Source organism: Puma concolor, chromosome E4 (assembly GCF_028749965.1).
Source record: "Puma concolor isolate L17-30 chromosome E4, mPumCon1.1.hap2, whole genome shotgun sequence".
Lineage (NCBI taxonomy): Eukaryota > Metazoa > Chordata > Mammalia > Carnivora > Felidae > Puma > Puma concolor.
This window is the reverse complement of record NC_141683.1, coordinates 30,550,033-30,571,883: the sequence shown is the minus strand read 5'-3', so window position 1 is coordinate 30,571,883 and position 21,851 is coordinate 30,550,033. Positions and strand designations below refer to the sequence as shown.

Genomic DNA, 21,851 nt, shown 5'->3' with positions numbered 1-21,851 from the left:
AATTGAAAGCATAATACATAATGACACGGAAATAACGGTAATAGGAGCAGAATGTTAGAATTATGAGATGTACTACAGTGGAGTACAAGGGGCAGACAGGAGAATTTTTACAAAGGAGGTAACCCTTCAACTGGACCTTGAAGAATTAGCAAGACTTTGACAGACAAGGGGAAGGGTATTCCAGGCACCATGAACTAAATAACATCGTGAAAAAAATCAATAAAACCCATGCCTGTGTTGACGTTTCTGTTCTCAACTGAATGGTCACTTCAGTTACCTGAAGACTGTTTCTCTTTCTCTGAGTTGTTAATCTAAGACTGTACTTTTGAACGGGGCTATTTTTATTGCCAGAAGTATCACCTCCCAAACTAGAAATCGGTCACTGTCACCGAATTACGGCCTAACGACTTCACATGGGACTAGCCTTATGTGAGCTAGAGGTCTACAGGAAATTTGAAAGTCTGTAAATTCCCAGAAATTAAAGAATTTAGAAGCTCTAATCAATCACACTGAAAAGCAGAGTGACATATAGTCTCAAGTGCAAAGGTTCTGGAAGAGATGATTGAGACTAGCTGTATACTAACATTTAACCGAGTTTCAATTCATTATCCCTTTGGAAACTTTCATCAACTATTCTCAGTGCAATAGGCTCCATCAGTGTGACACATAGTAAGTGCTCAAAAAACACTAGTTAGATGACAGACCTTTTTTTTCAGATGACTTTTGTGCCCACTTTGTAATAAAGGCTACTGAAATATTACATAAAAAGAATCTGCTCTGAACACTCAAATCTACATTCATTTAATGTCTTTTATGTCCAATGTACTGATAGTTTGTGTACCTGTTCAGTGTGCAGAATGATTTTTCATGCAATGTCCTATTTGGTCCTTACAACAATCCAAAGGGATTAGTAGGGCAAATCCCACTACTCCTATTTTATGGATGGGACTATGGAGATTCACCAAGGTCAGGAGACTTGTCCAAGGTCGGAGAATTAAACCTTGGCTTAATTTCCACAATGTGACACAGCTTACATCAGTGCCTTTCTTTGACTAGTCCTGATTAATACTCCTTGCCTAACACGGCTTGATTTACGTAACAAGTAATTATTACTATCTGTTCATATTCATTCATCTCTTTACGTATCAAAAGAGGAATATATATAAACAGAAAGTATAGAAGTAATTGCATTCTGTTTTCAAATGCAAAAACAAACTTTTTATTAAAAAGTGTAATGAGAGGGGCGCCTGGGTGGCTCAGTCGGTAAGCGTCCGACTTCAGCTCAGGTCATGATCTCACGGTTCATGAGTTCGAGCCCCGCATCGGGCTCTGTGCTGACAGCTTAGAGCCTGGAGCCTGCTTCAAATTCTGTGTCTCCCTGTCTCTCTGCTCCTCCCCCGCTCATGCTCTGTCTCTCTCTCCTTCAAAAATAAATAAAAACATTAAAAAAAAAGTCTAATGAGAAAGCATTTGTTTAAGTTTAATATTATGCTAATGTTCATGAATATATTACAGAACACTTAGGAAGAATCTCTAGCTAAACACCTTAAGTTCAGAAATCACTTCCAATTATTGCTCGAATTGGACCAAGGACTTATTTCTGTGCGTAAACAACATGCAATGCTAATTGTATTCATAAGATAAAATGTTCTCAAGTTGTCTTTGGCCAATGGACTGAGAACAAGAAGCCTGACTTACATTCCACAGATGTAAATAATAATTTGATGGTTAGCTCATTACAGGGAATGTGGTAGTGTAAAACAACCATAGTACATCTATTCTGGAATTTTAGGGTTTCTACAGAACCCATCCGTGATTTGTTTATGATGTAGAGATGATTGACTCTGTCAGTTACTAATAAATGGTAAATAAAAAAGTAACCTATGATATTAAAGCACTACATTAGCTACATTGTGATTAAATTACAGTAACACCACCAGCTATAAACCTTTATAGAATCTTCTCAACCATGCAGTAATTCTCCTAACTATACTATTATGTAGAGCACAAATATTTCTTTGTAAGTCCAAAGCAATACATCAGGGAAGCGTTTACTGCTGAAGCTAGATTGAGAGTAAATGCATCTTGGGTTGCTATGAATAAAAGCTCTAGCTTCTCATTACTTTATGACAAGACACAGAAATTCACTTTACTTTTCATTTAAGCTTTTCGGCTTCCGTTTATAGATGTATGCCTTCACGCTTTTATTCCCTTCTTGCTTCAGCCGTACGTAATAAATGATTATAAATTTTCACATTTGACCACCTCTCTGCTAGTCTCATGCTTAATGCACAAAGTTAGGAAGCCGCAGGTAAAATTTCACAAACACTTTTATTTATGATGTTGTCCTTGGTAACGGAAATTTCAATGTACTGAAATGAAAAGTATGATTAAAGGGATACGACATCCTGACAAGGATAGTAGAGGGCAGTCTTCTATTTCCCACTGAAAATATATAATACTTTTTTGACATCAATTTCATAGAGAATAGACATGGGTTAGTCATGGAAAAAAGACACAAACATGTTTCTAACTTCAGTATCCTCGAATTTTCACTTTTATAACTTACAGTAGAAATACCTTATCTGCTGATGGGCTTACGATGTGAAAAATATTTTATTATTAAATTATTATTAAAATGTAATATCAAAGACTGAACAGAAATTGAGGAAAAATAAAATTTGGGATGAAAGAATCCTTTTTCTGGAAGGCAATATATGTAGAATAGTACTGACTTTTTCCCGTTTTAATTATTTCAGTAACTATTGAATAATAATAACTATTTTATTATTTTAAATCTCTATGTGGCAAAAAACGAGGCAGGACAAATTGGAAAAGTTAGAAACCCAGTTAGCCTCTTGTGCATTTCTCCAAAATTACCATTGTGCAAACAAGATACAAATGTGTCTACTTATTATAACGTCAAAAATATTTGAGGATTTGAGGCTATGAGTTACCCTTTTTCTACAACTTCGGGGAAGAAAGAAGCTAAATGATTGGTAGAACTTCCTCTCGTAAAGTCACTTCTCAAATTAAATTCTGCTGCTAAAAAGTGCAGTTTCCGTGCCTGAAAATTAGAATTGCTTCAGACACGCTGGTTTCACCCACAGTCTTATTCTGGTCTCCAGCCAGTTAACAAAACGTGTTATCAGTAGATTTGAGTTCAAGGATCATTATAACTCCCTCAGCCTTGTACTGCCACAGCAGGGTTTTGAGAGCTATTTCCTACTCATTGAAGGAAGATATAACATCTTGATTTCAAATCTCTGGCAATAAGATATTGTGGAAATCTTAAAATGTAGATCCTCTTGATTTCATTGCTATGAAACTAAGAAACTGGAAACTTACTTTGAACAGCTGAAGCTTTAGCCAGGGATGTGGCCAATCTCTGGGCATTCATACCTGGATTGTCTTTAGGATATCCCATGTCTGTAGCTTAAATGTCACCGGTTCATTCACAGTGTGTGTCTGCTGAATTTCCACATTGTGCAGAGCGCCATACTAAGCCCAGGGGAGGAGGGAAGACGCACAAAAAGCACCAGGCATAGCTCTTGTCGTCTAGCAGCGTATAGTCTGGCAAGGAAGATAAGACTTGCACGCAAGTAACTAAAATTGCAAGTCAGCAAATAATCAGAGCCGTATGAGCAGAGAGGTAAATTTCACGAAATTACCTCGTGCTGGAAGGGCCGAGTGTGGCCGCCATCTGGCAGTTGCAGGGAGTTTGGGTGGTCTGTTCATCCGTCTCAGTTCATGGCTGGGCAGAGGTCAGTAAATTCAGCAGACTTGAGTGCTGCCAGTTAAGGACCAAGAGCTAAAGACCCTGTGGTGTCCTTGGAGCCACAGACAGATCCAAAGCCCAGACAGGAGAGGAAGAGTGAGGAAGAGGGAGAGGGGTGATGGGTCCAGAGAATAGGAGGTGAGACAGCGAACACCTCCAGCATCAAATGCTCAATGATGTTGACGTTACGACACAGGACGTGTTGGGAAAAAAAAAACTTTGGGTTTTGCATTAATGAAAATAAAAGGATTTTAACAGCCTAGGCAGAGGGCTTGCTATACAACACATGTCCGCAGTCATTACACTATTAAGAAGGTATTCCACTGCTGTATGGGCTAAAAAAAAAAAAAAAAAAAAAAATTAGTCTGTGTAGCATTTCAGCAACCTCACAGCGTTCTTCAATAACTGTTCCTACAAATACTTTCTGACAGCTTCCATTTGTTGCTCGGCTATCGCAGAACCCTGAAAAATATATTATGTCTCATGTCAGTTATAAAAATAACACCACAAATTATAACCAAAACAAAATTACCCAGTAATTATCATTTAGATGTCCGTTTGAATCCTTTTCAGAGTTACTGTTACTTTAGTCTGCCATTAGGAGCCAGACAATTTAATACAAGGCACACTGGAGGGGTTTATTTAAATCTTACTCCTATATACAATAATATCTGAAATCTACCTTTCTGAGCACTCTGCGAGTGTCTTAATCTCAAGAGCACTTCTAAATACATTCAATACTTACAGCCTTAGATTTGACAAAAATAGGCATAGTAAACATGTGGTGTCAATTACGGGAAAAAACTGAACAAAGGTTAGAGGAATAAGAACAGAGCTCACAACTTTTCTTTTAACTTGTTAATGTCTCTGACCCTTTTGTACCAAAAAAATCACTTTAATCAACATTATATGCATTTCGTTCTGGCCTTACCATTTAACAGCCTGTAAAAAATGTTTGGCTATCAATTATACACATCAAGTTGATACGCTGCAGGACTGGGGGTCATTTATGCTTGCAATTAAATCTGAGAGGGCTTGAGGAGACCCACATGGTTAGCAAGCTTTCCTCCCTCCACCCCACTCAGCCTTTTTGAAACTGCAAGAGATGAGGGAGCTTAATTAAACTTATCCAAGATCTGTTTTCTCATCCTAGGAATTGAAAAGCCATGGTCAGGAGTATAGTGAGTTTCAGATCTAGGGCCTTCTTTTCCAGCTCTGTACTATCCCCTCTCCCACTGTACTCACATAGTCATACCCATAGCTACACACACACACACACACACACACACACACACACACACAGATTTTAGTCAAATAAATTTAAAAATTGATTCTTGACTTGCTTTGAGTCTCATCTGAAGCCAAAACAGTCATCCAAATCTGAGTATGGCCACAGATATCTGTAGTGCTAGTGTAAGATATGGGTCAGCACACATAAGTGCCCCATTTATAATCACGAACCAGAGGATAATGCACCAGAGGCCACATCACTGCTTACATCCTCTTAATCTTATGGGGAAGTTGATGGGATGTGCAATCTAAAATGATAAGAAGAGATTCTCAATTAAGTGGTCTTAAACTGGTGTGGCTTCAGACCCAATTCAACAACTCAAAGTCTCCTTTAAAAATGCACATAGGGAAGGAAAACTGTCTTGTGTCCAGCAGTGTGCTGATAGATGTTTGTTTGTTTGTTTTAATGTTTATTTGTGAGAGAGAGACAGAGTGCAAGTCGGGGAGGAGCAGAGAGAGAGTGAGACACAAAACCCGAAGCAGGCTCCAGGCTCTGAGCTGTCAGTACAGAGCCCGACGCGGGGCTCGAACTCACGAGCCGTGAGATCATGACGTGAGCCGAAGTCAGTAAGGAGCCGAAGTCGGATGCTTACCAACTGAGCCACCCAGGAGCCCCACTGATAGGTGTTTTAAATGGCGTTCTGTGTACATCTGAAGCCTAGGCTAGGGCTCCAAAGCAGATCAGTATTTGGCTTCTTGTATTTAGCTTCATGAATTCTTCCCTTCCTTTCCTTCCCTCCAACCTCAGACTCTCAGGTAAGAGGACCAGCCATTGGATTTCAAAGCAGATTTGAAAAGTCACTCCTTCAACATCCCTTCATTCATTCAACAAATGTTTACTGAGTGTCTACCATGTATCAAACATTGTGCTTGGTGCTGGCTTAGATTTATTACTGATACTTTTTGAATATATACAGTATGTTGCAGTCAAATTCATCTTGCTATGATATTGTACCTAACTCCAAAAGAACTCCCCTTTAGATTGAACAGTTCTGGGAATTAGGGAAGTATAACTCCAAGTGCCAACTAGAGGCAGCCATCCAATTTTCAACTTCACAGGAGGTGGGGAGGGTAGGGGTAGATTTGGATGTTCACAAGCATATTAAGGTGCAATTTTCAAATGTCATGGCTCGGCTGATGCACAGAACATTAAGAATATTTTGAGACTTCTGTGTGCAGGTAGCATCTATTTTAATTGATGTATTTTTTACCATAATATTGTACTATGTGGTCTCTTCCTCTGTGTTAGCTTTTTATAATTAATAGTGGTATGTATAGCAAGGGAAGGAGAGAAAATATATGGAGATATACTTCTTAATATTGTAGTCTTTGGGGGCATGTGGGTGGCTCAGTCGGTTAAGCGTCTGACTCTCGATCTCAGCTTAGGTCTTGATCTCGTGGTTAGTGAGTTCGAGCCCCCCATCAGGCTTTGCATTGACAGTGTGGGGTCTGTTGGGGATTCTCTCTCTCTCTCTCTCTCTCTCTCTTCTCTCTCTCTCTCTCTCTATCTGCCCATCCCCTGTTTGTGTGCATGCTCTCTCTTTCTCAAAATAAATAAATAAACTTTATATATATATATATATATATATATATATATATATATATATGTATAGATATATATACATATATATGTATATATACATATATACATATATGTATATATATATCTATACATATATATGTGTGTGTGTGTGTGTATATATATATATATATATATATATATATTATACTTTTATGACATTAGCATCTTTGGCTCTGCTCCTGAAAGCGTATGTTATTCTCATGCTTGTTTTCAACATATTAATCTAATAAATAAACCATTTTTATTAGAGGACTTTGTATTGATGAACTGGAAATACTACTTTCCAACTGTAAGCCTAATTGTGTATATCCTATGAAGGTAAATGCCCACAGAGATTGATTTTCTGTTAAAATGGATGTTCTGTTTGTTTTAAGGGAATTTAAAAAATAATTTCTTGTTATAAATCCAGTTGTTTTTAAATACTTTTTAAATGTCAACATAGAGGAATCTAACAGTAATCTCCCAGTAATATCTTCATGGGCTTAAAATATGTCCATACATCGCCCCAAAATGTTTAAGTAAATCGGAGAAGCCAGCTGGCAAATAAATAAGCATGTCTGTTTTCCAATTTAATACATATTATTTTTTTGATGTTCAATAAAGCTGAGATTCCATAAAAGTCTAACCTCCAAACAAAATGTAGCAGTCACATATTCATTGATTAGATTTTATTACAAACAGTACCCCCAAGGTTTTATGCAAAAAAAAAAAAAAAAAAAATATTACAAATTGCCTACAAATGAACTTGGAATATTTTATCTGGCTTAAAAAAAGAGCTAAAAGGAATGAAGTCTAGACTGGCTTAAAAAAACCTGAAAATATGTGGGCATGGAAACAAGGAAGAAAAGGAAGTTTCTGGGTTCTTCTTTCCACTCCAGGAGAGACGAAACATATGCCTGAGTTATTACAATGCATTGATCTGACTCCAACCTGAAGTTGCTAAGGTTTTATAAAGCTGCAATAAAGCTTTCTTTGCATTAACCAGCCAAGCACATAAACATTTTAATGAACTGTTTTTACATGGTTCATTGGGCAGCTACCAGGCTACTATAATACAAATCACCACTCTGCCACATCCAGCTTTCTCATGATGGTTGTACTTTTTCAGTTTACCAAATGCAAATTGAATATCATGGCTATGGAGCTTAATCAAATACTTGACTATTCGAGCATGAGAAATTCTTAGCCTGGAATTTACTGTATTCTGGGATAGTCACTCATAGGACGGAATCTCAGAGAATTTCAACTCTCAAGCTTCCAAACCCAAAGTGAAGTTTATCATGATAGTCATGGAGACCACTAAAAATTAAACCCCTCAAAAATCACCACTCCGTCGAAATGGTTTAAGGTAATGAATGAATGACAGTGTTACCATGAGGAGTAAGCAGCTGAATCACCATTAATCATGAAGAGATGGGATCCCCAAACTGATAGTTCTCTTAGTGACCTGAAGGCTGAAATGAATTATTGAACTCAATACCAATGCAGATCAAATCTCCTTGGAATAATTAAGTATCATTACTGACAAACATTTGTGTGCATTCTAGTCAACACTTAAAGTAACACTAAATTATTAAATATTTATTATGTCTTCTGAGAGCTTTATGACACTGTATGTATTTTTAAGATTAAAGATTAGCCCAACACAGAATTTAATAATGAATGCAAATTATAAATGAATATTTAACAAACCGTACCACATTTTATGTCTTAACATCTCTTCTGCCACTGATATGACTGAATGAGAAATGGCTTACATGATGAATTGGCCTGCCACCTAATGCCCCAGTGAAAACAAGGTGTTTTCACCTTGATGTGGCCTTTAAAATAAATTAATTTGTTAACATTTAAAAATGCAGTGTAACAGATGACATAAAACATTTATAAGACAGTTTATGACCCAACCAACCATGTGCTAATCCAATAATATTTATTAAAACATTTTATTTGGCTAATCATTTCATGGTCAAGATTTGGAAATGTTTGTTTTTCAAGTTGAGTCAAGGATTTAAATGCTACTAATGGTACCATAAAGATGTTATATGGTGTTAATATAACCCAAGTCTTAAAAACAAAATGAATTTGCTATTTATGAACCATTAAGTTTTACCTTACCCCCAGAATAAATTTTATATCATTACAGACCTATTAATACACCCTCTCTGTTTGTGCATCCTCCTAATCCCATCTGCTGCCTTCCCTAAGATATATTTACAAGCCAAATTTATAAATAGATGAGATAAATCAGAATTTTTTACCCTGGAAAATATGTTTGTATTGAACACAGAGTATGCAGTGGTTCTTTTTTCACTTTAAATTTTCTTTATGGTTGGGGTGCCTGGGTGGCTCAGTTGGTTAAGCATTCAACTCAAGTCATGATCTCACTGTTGTGAGCTCGAGCTCTGCACTGGGCATGGAACCTGCTTAAGATTCTCTCTCCCTCTGCCCCTCGCCTCCCCCCGCCCCGTAAAAAAAAAAAAAAAAAAAAAAAAAATATATATATATATATATATATATATTATTTTTTTAATGTTTATTTATTTTTGAGAGACAGAGCATGAGCAGGGGAGGGGCAGAGAGAGAGGGAGACAAGAATCTGAAGCAGGCTCCAGGCTCTGAGCTGTCAGCACAGAGCCCATCATGGGGCTCAAACTCACCAACTGTGAGATCATGACCTGAGCCAAAGTCAGACACTTAACCGATTGGGCCACCCAGGCAGTGTTTCTGAATAAGCCAGGAACCATCCTGTGTATTAAGACGCGGGTCATATAAGCAAATTCCCTGTGGTAGAAGTTTCAGCTCCTCTGCTAAACTAAAACTTTGAAAGAGGGCATTCTTTCTGGTATTGAAAAAATTAAGGCATACTTTCAAAAAGGGGGGAAAAGAAAAAAATTAAAGAACCTCAAATTTCTTCAACTATGCACACCTTTAACTCAGTCATGCTGGGACTATAACACAGAAGAAATTCTAGTTATTAAAATGTTTGTACATATACACATATTTGCCACTAAAACATTGGCAACAACCTCAAAATATGAGCTATGGGGGTAATTCTGAACCACCTGCTGGACAGAACATTATATAGCCTTTAAAAATATTGTCTCTGGGGACACCTGGCTGGCTCAGTCACAAGAGTATGTGACTCTTGATCTTGGGATTGTGAGTTTGAGTCACATGCTGAGTGCAGAGATTACTTACAAATAAAATTTAAAAAAATAAATAAAAAACCTTGTGTCTGTATCATATTTAAGACCATAGCAAGTGCTATGCTTCAGATAGAATGCTAAGAAGGGGAAGGTAGTATGCAAAATTGAATCTGGAGCCTGAGTAGAACATCAAAGTAAAACAAAATCCTAAAATAAGAAAATTACAATATAGGCAGAAAGTATGAGCAGTTACTATTATTTATTGTCAAGGAAATAATGTATGTGGTATATAAAATCATTTAAAATGAAATTTTTTTTTTTAAAAAGGAAGGAGTTTGAATTAATACTGCTAGTTTGTAATACGTATCTCCCTTCCCCTTCCCAGCATTTGGAAATAGTCTGGATTTAGTCATGGTGTTTACATGTTACTATGCTTGGGGAGAATTCTTTCATTATTATCATACATAATTGCATCTGTCCCAAAACAAACAAACAAAAAAAAAGTCACTCTAGTCTAGAAAATGATAGATTACTTAAAAAGACATCATAATCAGGATAATCTTAATTGTCTTGAAATTCTTGATTTCAAGACCACATTCATTGTGCCTTTGGTTCTTCCTTTTCTGTAGCCACCCTCTGCTGCCTTTATCCTCCCTCCAGATTTTTTTCATTTCTTCTGCAAAGCTCGGGACTGGAACTGCAGTTTCAGGTGATTTTTCAACTTACGTCATCTTTCTTCAAGGTTTTTCTCGGGTTCACCCTATACTTATGTACAGGTTTCCCTCAGCCTAAAAGGGAACGGACAAAGTGGGGGCGTGAAGGGAAGGAAGGATCCAGGTGTTTCTCATAGTTTTCTTCTTCTTTTTTTTTTTTTAGTAGCTGGCAATTTTATTTGTTTGTATGTTTGTTTTAAATTTTATTTCACTTTAAGTCCGTCAAGTTAACACATAGTGCTGTATTAGTCTCAATGTACAATGTAGTCAATCAACAATTCCACATATCGCCTCGTGCTCATCATGACAAGTGCACCCCTCAATCCCCATCACCTATTTCACCCATCCCCCCAACCCACCTCTTAGACTTTTCTTAAACAGGAGAAGTAGACGCTTGCTGTGCTGATAAACTTTTAGAACAACTGCACTGTTTTTGGTTCAGTAAACACAAAGGCAACAGAGACCTTGTGGGATTCTTGTGAAAATTCAGGGAAGTAACACGGGCAAAGCACTCAGTACAAGACTAGCTACATAGTAAATGCTCAGTAAGTACTAGCCTGCGACTTCTGCACCATCACCTGTCAACAGCAGCAGGTGCAATTTTTTTCTTGCCAGCAGGACCAAAAGGGCAATCACTGGCTCATCCCCAAATGCGAGAGCTCTCACTGATTCTTTATGTCATCAATTTATTTTCTCTTTAAAGTTCAAATCACTAACAATGGAATTCTGTGCTTTAAAAGCAGGCTAATGAGGAGATTTTAACAACCACATTTCCTAAAGGTAGGATCCTTTCCCAGAAGTGTTTATAAAATGGGAAAACAAAGGAAGGCGCCTGAGTGGCTCAGTCAGTTGAGCGTCCAACTTTGGCTCGGGTCATGATCTCACGGTTGGTGAGTTCGAGCCCGGCATTGGGCTCTGTGCTGACAGCTCGGAGCCTGGAGCCTGCTTCGGATTCTGTGTCTCCTTCTCTCTCACTGACCTTCCCCCGCTTGTGCTTTCACTGTCCCTCTCTTTGTCTCTCTCTCTCTCTTTCTTTCTCTCTCTCTCTCTCAAAAATAAATAAACTTCAAAAAAATGGGTAAGCAAAGGGAATAGATAAAATCAGAACAAAATATCTGTCATTGTCCTTTTCAGTAAGACTCAGTGCTAGGTTTACTCATGACTTTGGTAGTCAGAAATCTGGATAACACCCACCGGCTCCCCACCTCCCCTCAAAAGAAGGAACACCCACATGTATCAGAATAGTACTGTGTCCTGATCTTATTTCCTATACTTCAATAACCATACCTGATCCCTCTGGTGTTATTATTTCTTGAGGTTACTCATCCAGTGTCCGTGTTTCACCTGGCAATAGACGCCTACAAGGGACCAGGGCAAGGTTTGGCAAGAGAATTCCCTATGAAATCCCTGCCCTAGGGAAAGAAATACTTGCCAAGTTTAAAGTCAGCATAGGGTTTGGCAGAGGGAACCGATTCCTATCAGAGCTCAACTGTGGAAGTCACCCCAGGATGGTGTCAATCCCGGGATATAAGGACTGGATTGAATCCACATTTCTCTGCGATCTCCGAAGCCATTTGGAAAGTAGGAACGGGAAGCAAATTCGGCAAGCGTCCCCACACTCATTAGCAAACTCTCTGAGTGCATTTCATCTATCCTTGAATGTGACCATCCCCTTTTATACTCAGCCTGGAACACTTATTAAAGAGGAAGCCACCGAATTGTACAAAAGCCTTTATAAGCATCTTTACAATTGCCTATCTCCTTCCAACCTCACCCTCAGCTCACCCCCTGGGATGTGGACAACATGCTTGCCACCCTATAGACATCAAATGTTTTCCACTTGGGATTTTATGCCAAATCATAACCATGATTTGGAACACTAAAGTACCGTGTTTCGTGCTAAAAGTTGCCTCGCTGCCTTTAACCCATATTCAGTGACAGTTCCTTTTCTGTTTTTCAGAGTAGAGGAAGAAGAGAATCATCCCAGACACATAACAGGGTTCCTGGGAAAGGACACAGGGAGTGTCATGTTTGAGACTTGGTTCCTTTGACTCTGGGACAGCAGGGACGCAGGCGAAGCATCGCACAGCGGCACCAAAGAAGCAACAATGAGCTGTGCCTTTTCACATGTAACTCCAGGAGCAAGGAAAAACAAAACCAATTCCCCCCAAAGGTACAGACAAAGAAAAGCACCCTCCCAGAGGAGTCTGATGATAAGTGGCCACGGGGAGCATCACTGTGATCAGTCAGAAAGGCAGGCGAGTTATTAGCTTAGCCCTGAACCTCCTACTTAATGTAGGACCAGTGGTGATGGTTAACAGACCCTAGCTGCGGTGACAAGCCTGGGACCTGCTCGAGGAAATCCAATTGAAAAGCAGCCAAGAGGAACAACAAGCTAGAAACAGATGTTCCAGCTACCAGGATGTGCACACATTTAACCTGAATATGTAGTTGGGCTGGGATGGGAACATTCGTTTCTAAATATAGTGATTTCACCTCTTCCCCCATATAGATGTTGTCAAGTTCAATTTTAGCCATCCACATTAGTTTTGTCAAATTTTCAGCAATTTCTTTAAACCAAGGAGATGTCAGAATCGTAACAGCTATTAAAGGAATTCAGGGTATTTGATTTATCTACCAAGTTTTACTAAAACACTTCAACTAAATCATACACTTCAATTCCAGGCTCATAGTAATTGAAATTATCTTTAAAAAAAAAAAAAAAAGCTGCCCCAATGAAATTCAAACATTTCATGCCATTATTGGATATACTATTATCACTAGCATTAAGAGAGTTATATTTTTATCAGTCCTTTTTAGCCACTTCTTAAGCAGGGGAGTTTATGTTGGTAGAGGTGTGATCACCTTGCAGAGACTGGAGCACAAGCTGGACAAAATCGGTTAATTAGATTTGAATGAGAGCTGAGTCCTCTGAACCACGGCAATAAGTCATGTACATTAGGAAGCATTCTTCTTTTATGTCAACACAATTCTGGCTTTCTCTAATGGGCTTTATAAGAGGAGAGAGACCATCTCACTGCGTTGATTTTTCTGAAGAAAAAAAAAATCAATACTCTCAATAGATTTTAAGTAGATCTAATGTAGTACAGCAATAGGCCCATAGGAAAATAAATATATGTAAAAGACCTCAAAATGTGAATTAATGCATGCTGCACTAAGACCAGATCCTACCCTAAATTCATGTTGTTGTTATGTATGCCTAAAGCAAAAAAGAGCTGCAGAGTATTTTCTCCAGCAACACCTTATTTTTTATTGGTAGGTTTTAATCTGGTACATTTTTGGGGTCACCGAATTCTGATTTGCCTTAGAATGCCCGATTAGACCATCCTGTAAAGGAGAAAAGAGCGTGAGCCATCGTTCTGTGCTGAAATTTATTGAAGGTATTTATGAAGAGGGTGATCTTGAGGAATGCAAGCTTTTAAAATCCAAGAACAGCAGCAAAAATAAATTAATCAGGAATTCATCACTAATTTATACATGAATCACTTACAAGAAAGGTAAAATGGTTCAGTAAATTATGGATTTACAAATAAACTTGATTCTAGGACCTTGGCAAATACTTGGATTGCAATATAGATTCATTTTTCCTAAAAACAGTTTCCACTTCCACTTCAGAGAGAAGGGACATTTAAAAACCAAATACCCTCTATGAAAATTTGAGGGGAACTCTTTTGTGGTAACAAAAGGCTTCAGTGGCAATAGTTCATAGGATTCATCTGCTTTCCACAAACTCAGGGGTGGGACCCGTCTATCGTGTTTCCAACTCATTCTCATGAATTCTAAATTGTCAACACCTAAGGTTAATGATACCTGTCTTTTTGCTGTCATAAACAGTTAGGGCGGTTTAGCAAGAGATAAATCATCCCCAACAGAGAGTTGTGCTATTGTTCTCTTCAAACAAAGGAAAAAGCTTAATTCTATATAAATCTTAAACACTGTTACAAGAGAACAGACTTATTTTTTTTTCTTTTACACTCAGATGCAATTCTTAGTCTACAACACATTTCTTTCTGGATCCACAACACCTATTTTTTAGAAGTTTGTAGAGTAATAATGAAGAGTTTCTATGCATGATGGATCACTCTAATCTCCAAAATATGCACTGATTTTTTTTTTTTTTTAGGATGGCACAGTAGGAAAGTCAACCATCCTTTTGATTATTAGATAACCAGTGCCTTGATCTGAAACACCCTCCATTCAATTGAGGATGATACTTTTAGCTGCTAAATAAATACGCAGTGATGAGATGGGCGGGGCTGTGGGGTACAGGAATGAGAACATTACCAGGAACCAGCACGTTCATCATGCAATAACTACATATGAACAAAAACTTCTTTTAATGAAAAATATTAAAGAAAGTGCGAACTACTTTTTTCGCCCATCCAAACCTTAAGTAATTTACTTCTTTCTAGAAAATATTCCTTATATGATTCAAGAAGCATGCTACCAATTTTAGAATGCAGAGTCATCAATGCTATAATGTAAAGTCAGAAATATTTTGTATTACACACTTTTAATACACATGAAGTGCATATTAAATATAATATCTGTATAACAAACATGTCAGGTACTGCATTAGATTCATTTAAAATAAAATAAGGCCAAGAGCTTAGCAACATAATAACACAACGTGCTCAGGGATAACTTTACAATTTGAATAGAGAATGTCCTTGAGTTAGGAACAATTGTGACACAGCAGGAGATGGTGACCATAGTCAGTCACATTACAAATATGTGTGAAAAATATATCACACCCTAGGAAATTTACCAAAATAACAAGTGAAAGTGTACCTATGATGAGATAAATGGTTTTTCCCCTACTAATCCTCCACTCTGCTCCTCCTGCCACACACACACACACACACACACACACACACACACACACTTTCTGTGATTCTCTTTATTATCAATCAGGATGGCACACATCCTTAACCAGCTTGGACTAGTGGTGTGGCTCTTCCCCTTGCTCTAACCTTCTGCACACACACTGACGTGCGAACTTAGCCACACACACGGCACAAATTCTTCCATTTCACGTCTTTCGCTTAAATGTTTTCATCCTTGCCAGGCGTTGTGACAAAAAGGTTATTTGCTGCCTAATCTTAGCCAGCAAACAAAACCCATCTCTTTGGGTGGCTGCCTAAGCCTGTATTGCTGGGTTCACACGTTTGTGTGTTTCGGGACAACATAAATCAAAGGGTGTCAGAGACAGCCCTACCAACTCATGTTGCAGACAGGCAAGCAAAGTTCCAGAGCAGTGACATGTGCCCAGAACCACAGAGCGGGCCAGTGGCGAGGCTGGATTGGAATCCAGGGCTTTGTATGTGTCCTGCTTCGCCCAATCTTCTTTTTGTTACCTCTGGCTCTAAGGAGTTGGCCTGGGAGGAAAGTAGCAGTCATGAGGTTTTAACAGATTTCCTTCCCAGGGCACAAAATGCCCACCCAGTGAATATCCAGCATGGCAGTTTTACAGTGGAGCTTGGCCGGTCCAGGATACAAATGTGCCTCAAGCAGCTGGAGTCTTCCTGAGTTTTACTTCTTCTCTCTATCTCTCAATTTCTGGTTGTGTTATATAAAAAGCAGACCAGTAACTATTGCGTTATATTCTGCAGTGACTCAACAGCAACACTTGGCCATTCAGTCCACAAATTGTATCGGGCCCCAGCACTGCGAGGTGCTGGGGTAAGACCCAGGACGCCAACCACTGGCTTAGGCAGAGAAGAAAACAGACTGCCAATCAATCTGCCAGGGGTCAATTGCTATGGAAGTGGGGCACCTCACCCAGGTTGGCAGTCCAGTGAGGCCTCCTGGAGGGAGTGCTGAACTAACAGATCTGAAGGGTGGGTGGGAATCAGCCTCAGAACATTACTACAAATAGTAAAAATATTCTCTCGTGTTTATCACCTCATTTTATTCTTATGATAACACTCCTGAGAGGTGAGCAAGGCAGATGTTGATTTCACTTAAAAACAAAAACAAAAACAAAAACAAAACACCTGGGCTAAAGAGAACAATGGGCTTTCAGCTGGCCAGTAGTAGAGCTGGGTGAGAAGCAGGATGCCTGATGAGCTCCAGGAGAGTGTTCTTTCCTCAAGGCTACATCCAGAAGCACCAGGAGAGCTGGAGCTCTCCCCGTTACTTCCCCCCGTAACACAGCAGGGTGAGGGTCCACCTCCACCTCTGGAGGCCGCTTTCCCTTCATCTTGGTCTACTTGGGTAGATGGCACCCTAGTTGGTGCAGAGCAGCTGATTTACAGACAAATAGTCCTGCCAGGCCACAGAGAAGGCCACCTTGCATCCAAAGGACCCCAGGCCAGAATCTCAGGGCCCGCAAGGCACCCCCGGAGAACAGCCTGCAAACTAGAATGGCCCACCAGCTCAGGACCCTGCCCTGAGCCACTTCTGGTGGCCTCTCCCACCCTGAATGCTCATGTAAGCAAGCCCACTTTGCCTTCCTGTCCCCTCTGCAAACACACACACACACACACACACACACACACACACACACACTCTTAGACTTCACCCTGCTTCCCATCTCTTGTGGTGATTGTAAGCCACTCCAGAGTCATCCTCCGGACCAGGAATTACCCCCAGCATTTCCAGAAACTAGAAGGCACTGTCTATGCTGAGAGGCGACAAATGTTGTTCACTTCAGGCCTAGGGGAATATTCTTGTATTTTTTTTTTTATTTGGGTCTTTCAACCAGTAAGCCTGATGCTTTTGTTTTCCGTGTGTGTCGTGGTAAAATACTCATTATCAAAATTTCTTCCTGCGTTATGGACTGTTTATCCCTCTGCCTCTTTCATAGTTTTCTGCATTTTCCAGAATTTCTATGATGAAGATGTTTTACTTTCAAAATCATAGGGAAAAAGTTCAAAATGTTCAAGTATTCCCACATAGGAATATAGAATTACTAAGACTTTTCCCTGAGTGGTAGAACTATGGGTGATTGTTTTTTCTTTATTCCATTAGAATTCACATGGATTGCTCTTGGACTTGTACACTCAGGTCAGTCATAGACAATTTTTGAGTGATGAAGAGCAACTTCGAAATAGTAAGTAGAATGAATCTTATAGGGTGAAAACATTTTTGGAAAACCCATTAAAAACAAAGATGGGGGCACCTGTTGGTAGAGCACGTGACTCTTGATCTCAGGGTTATGAGGCCAAGTCCCACATTGGGTGTAGAGATTACTTAAAAATAATAAAATATTTTGTTTTTAAAAAAAGCAAAGATAGAAAAAAAACCCACATGGAAATGGTGCCCACCTCTGCTGCCAGTCTCTACCTTCATCTGAGGTTGGTAACCCATGGACTCCAGCCATCATGGGCCATGTCTTTAAGGTCCCACACTATTGTCTGCATTACGTATACAGAGGCAGAGCTTACTGCTCCTGAAATGGTAGCAGAAACATAGGTAAGAAGGACTGTGCTGTGTCAAAATGTATCTGTCTATATTCCCACTGGTTTATTTCAGGCTGTGTAGACCACTAAGGATTTTCCGTAGTTGAGAGAGCCAGAAACAGAGAGGGAGAGAGAAATTATGGGCGAATTATGGCACCATACCATTAAGTTGCAGAGATAGTTGCTGCTAGTGTACGATGACTACTTTTCATATGATTTTCACTTTTCATCTTCTTGTAAAATGCTGTGAATTTACTGCTGAGCCTGTGTACTGCTACTCTCCTAAAGAGAAAATTACTTCTTTTAGAGGATCTGCTTGCACAAGCGTAAAATCTTTGCAGCTCTCGGAGCAGCAAGAGAACCACATCAGACTTTGATATGCTGAGTTGGCTTTTTGGAGTTACCTGTTCCACAGAACTTTGGACAAGGGTTTTTTCCAGCATGTTGCTTTCTTTATATTCGTGTCCACTCACATCCTCAAGTGTCTTAATGAGTACCTCCTAAATGCAGTTGACCTTACCAGATGCTGTGAGGGACACACAGATGACAAGCACAGGGTCCTTGCTATAGAGAGGCTCGTCATCTCGCAGGGGATATGGCAGAGAAAAGCTACCGATGAGCTGAGGGGAGGACATTCCAGGCAGAAGGAAGGACAAGTGCAAAGACCCTGAGGAGAAAATGAGCACGAAGTCCAAAGTGCTAGAAAGAGGAGGAGAGACATGAGAGTGGAGAGATGGGAACAGGTGAGGTCTTGTAAGATCGAGGGGCTTGAATTTGATTCCAAGTCTGATGAGAAGCCATTTGAAATCCTTGAGCAAAGGAATGATGACGTCTGACCTTTTTTTTTTTTTTTTTTTTAATGATCCCTCCAACCTTGAGAAGGATAGGTCACACGGGACTAAGAACAGAGGCAGAGAGACCAGGTAGGTCTGCAAAGGTGTAGGCTGGGAAAGATGGTGACCCGGACTAGAGTGGCAGTGCGAAGGGCACTGAGACTCATGGAAACAGAAGTCAGAGAGCCCAGAGGACCAGGCTGCTAACTCTACAATAGGGCCCTGAATTATTACGAGGTGCTCAGAAGGGGCCCTGTAAATACGTATTGGATGAATATATGGCTGGATAAAGAGAATCACTCCCTAGAATGACCCCCAGATTGGAGATCAGGAAACTCATTCTGGGCTCACGGGTCTCTGAGAGGCCATAGCGATTAGACTTACCTAGTCTAGCTCCACCAGACACTCTTTTCTTCCCCCTCAAGATTCTCATGGGTCCCAACAGATGTGCTCCATGGTCCCAAAATAGAATAGCTTCTGATCAAAGGAGAGCACTAAGGAGGCAAATTAATATCACAGTCAAAATCCCCTATTCACTAGCATCCTTTAGAAGCAGCTATAATGGGGCTCTGATGTGCCTCTGAAAAGATCATTTAAAGATCATCACGGTAGTTGTTTGTCTTAAAAATGTCTGTTGAAATATAAAATCTGTAGGGCTGCATCAGTGGTTCTCAGCCCTGGCTGCATATACAAAGTACCCGGGGACCTTTTAAAATATACTTGCACCCAGGCCCCCACTCCAGACAGATCCCATCAGAATGTCTGGCATGAGGCCCCGGCATCCATAGTTTTTAAAAGCTCCCAGGTGATTCTCATGTGAGTCAGAAGCACTGCCGTAGGTGAGGTGAGTCACTTTCCTATCTGCCCTTCACCACAGGACATGAGCAATCCTGTGGATGGGCTACAGTCGATGACACAATGTGCAGCCTTCTTCACAGAGCTGAGACACACACGCTTCCTCTCCAGCACTTGGAAGAATTATTCACAAAGCTTGTAACACAGATACATTAATCAACTCGAGGCTTAGCAGTGGGCAGCCTCAAATAGACAACCCAACCCTCTGTTACTCCTGCCTCCATTGTCCCCTTCCTCCCTCCCTTCCTTCCTTCCTTCCTTCCTTCCTTCCTTCCTTCCTCTCTCTCTTTCTCCCCCTCCCTCCCCTCCTCCTTCCTTTCCTTCCTTCTTTCTTTTTCCTCCTGCTCTTTCTCTTCTCTTTGTCCTGCTTGTCCTCTCACTTTCTTCCATCAGACCTCCCACACACCTGCCCGTGACACCGTAGGCAGGCCAGCTATCCTGGAGGCTTCAGGTTGCAGACATCAGCTCTCAGGAGAAGGTCTGGATAAAAATCAAAGCTTGTTGAAAAGCCATAGCATATACACAATTCTTGCTTTACTGCTGAATCTGTGCTTCACTGCTTTGAAAACAAGGGTGGAAGTTCTTTAAAAAATTAAATATGGAGCTATCATATGGCCCAGCAAGTCCACTCCTATATATAAATATATATGAGAAATAAAAATATACATCAACACAGACACTGCTATACCAATATACATAGCAGCAATATTCATAAGAACCAAAAAAGTAGAAACAATTCAAATGTCCATCAACATCAATATCAACGATATTCCACTGTATGATTGCACCACATTTTATTTAAGAATGGATATCGTGGAATATCATTCATCCCTAAAAAGAGTAAAGTACTGATTCATGCTGCAACGTGGGTGAATCTTAAAGACATATGCTAAGTGGAAGATGTCAGGAGGAGCCTCCCCGCACAGCATGATTCCACGTACATGAAATGTCCAGAAGAGGCAAATCCATAGGGACGAAAAGAAGACTAGTGATTGTCAGGGCCTGGGGGAGGGAGGAATGGGAAGTGACTGCTCATGAGTACAATTCTTTTGGGGTGATGAAAATGTTCTAAAATCAGTTGTGGTGATGGTTGCACAACTCTGTAAATACACTTTAAAAACCATTGACTTGTGTAATTTAAATGGGTGAATTATATGCCATGTGAATCATATCTGAATAAAACCATTAGAAATAAAAATAACATGTGTACTTCAACAAGAGAACACTACGAATGCTGAAGTGACCATATTTTTTAAAAATCATGTAGACTTTATTTTTTATTTATTTTTATTTTTTTTTTTTTAACGTTTATTTTTTTGGGACAGAGAGAGACAGAGCATGAACGGGGGAGGGGCAGAGAGAGAGGGAGACACAGAATCAGAAACAGGCTCCAGGCTCTGAGCCATCAGCCCAGAGCCCGACGCGGGGCTCGAACTCACGGACCGCGAGATCGTGACCTGGCTGAAGCCGGATGCTTAACCGACTGCGCCACCCAGGCGCCCCAAAATCATGTAGACTTTAAGTGAGTGTGTTAGTTGGAATATTACAGTCAGAGCAGTCACCATATAACACAGAGAAATACGACCCATCACTTCCAAAAATGTTTTCCTTAATTATGGAAACATCAGGGACCTTTGCATGTGCTGTTTGGGCATGTTATACGCTATTTCCCCGTCTTGCCCTTCTCCCATTTAATTTAATGGCACCTCTTCCTTGTCAATCATGAAGTTTTCTGTATTTGGCTCACTAATTTTCTCAACCTCCACTTACAGGTAGTTGTGGAAGTTATAGCCCTTCTCACCGAAGAGATTAGGATTTTGTGTTTAAAGACCCTGTGTTCAAGTACGGGACTGACCCTTATCCAAATGACATCCCCACCCAATATCTACCCAACATCATACGCTCAGCCCCACATAAAGACCACGAGGGATTTTGTGAGTTGAATAAACTCCACAGTTTTGTAGGATTTCTTCCTCTAAAGAACCCCACAGTGAACCAGCCCTCAGGGGCACCACCAGGTCAGCTCTCCAGAGTCAAGTTTTCTCAAATTGTTCAAAGAGCTTCCTGATCTCCGTCAGTCACTCTGCCTCCAAGCACTCCTGGAACTGAGAGTTTTTAGACTAGCCCTCAGTTTCTCCTCAGATTTCTTTCTCACCATAGTCCCCCATCATCCTCTCCCAAAGCCATCCCCTAAGAGGTTTTCAGGAACCAGCTTCTCGTCCAAGCACCT

The 21,851-nt window shown here is 40.0% G+C and overlaps 1 long non-coding RNA gene across 1 annotated transcript; it reads right to left on the bottom strand.

Annotated features, from left to right (window-relative positions):
* Window positions 1-13,884: 13,884 nt before the first annotated feature.
* On the bottom strand, window positions 13,885-20,886 carry LOC147572550 (uncharacterized). Its single transcript, XR_015246164.1, has 4 exons — window positions 20,028-20,886; window positions 19,151-19,260; window positions 18,096-18,215; window positions 13,885-15,908 (listed from the first exon to the last, which is right to left on the bottom strand). It is a non-coding gene; the product is annotated as an uncharacterized LOC147572550 (long non-coding RNA).
* Between the last annotated feature and the right edge of the window lie 965 nt (window positions 20,887-21,851).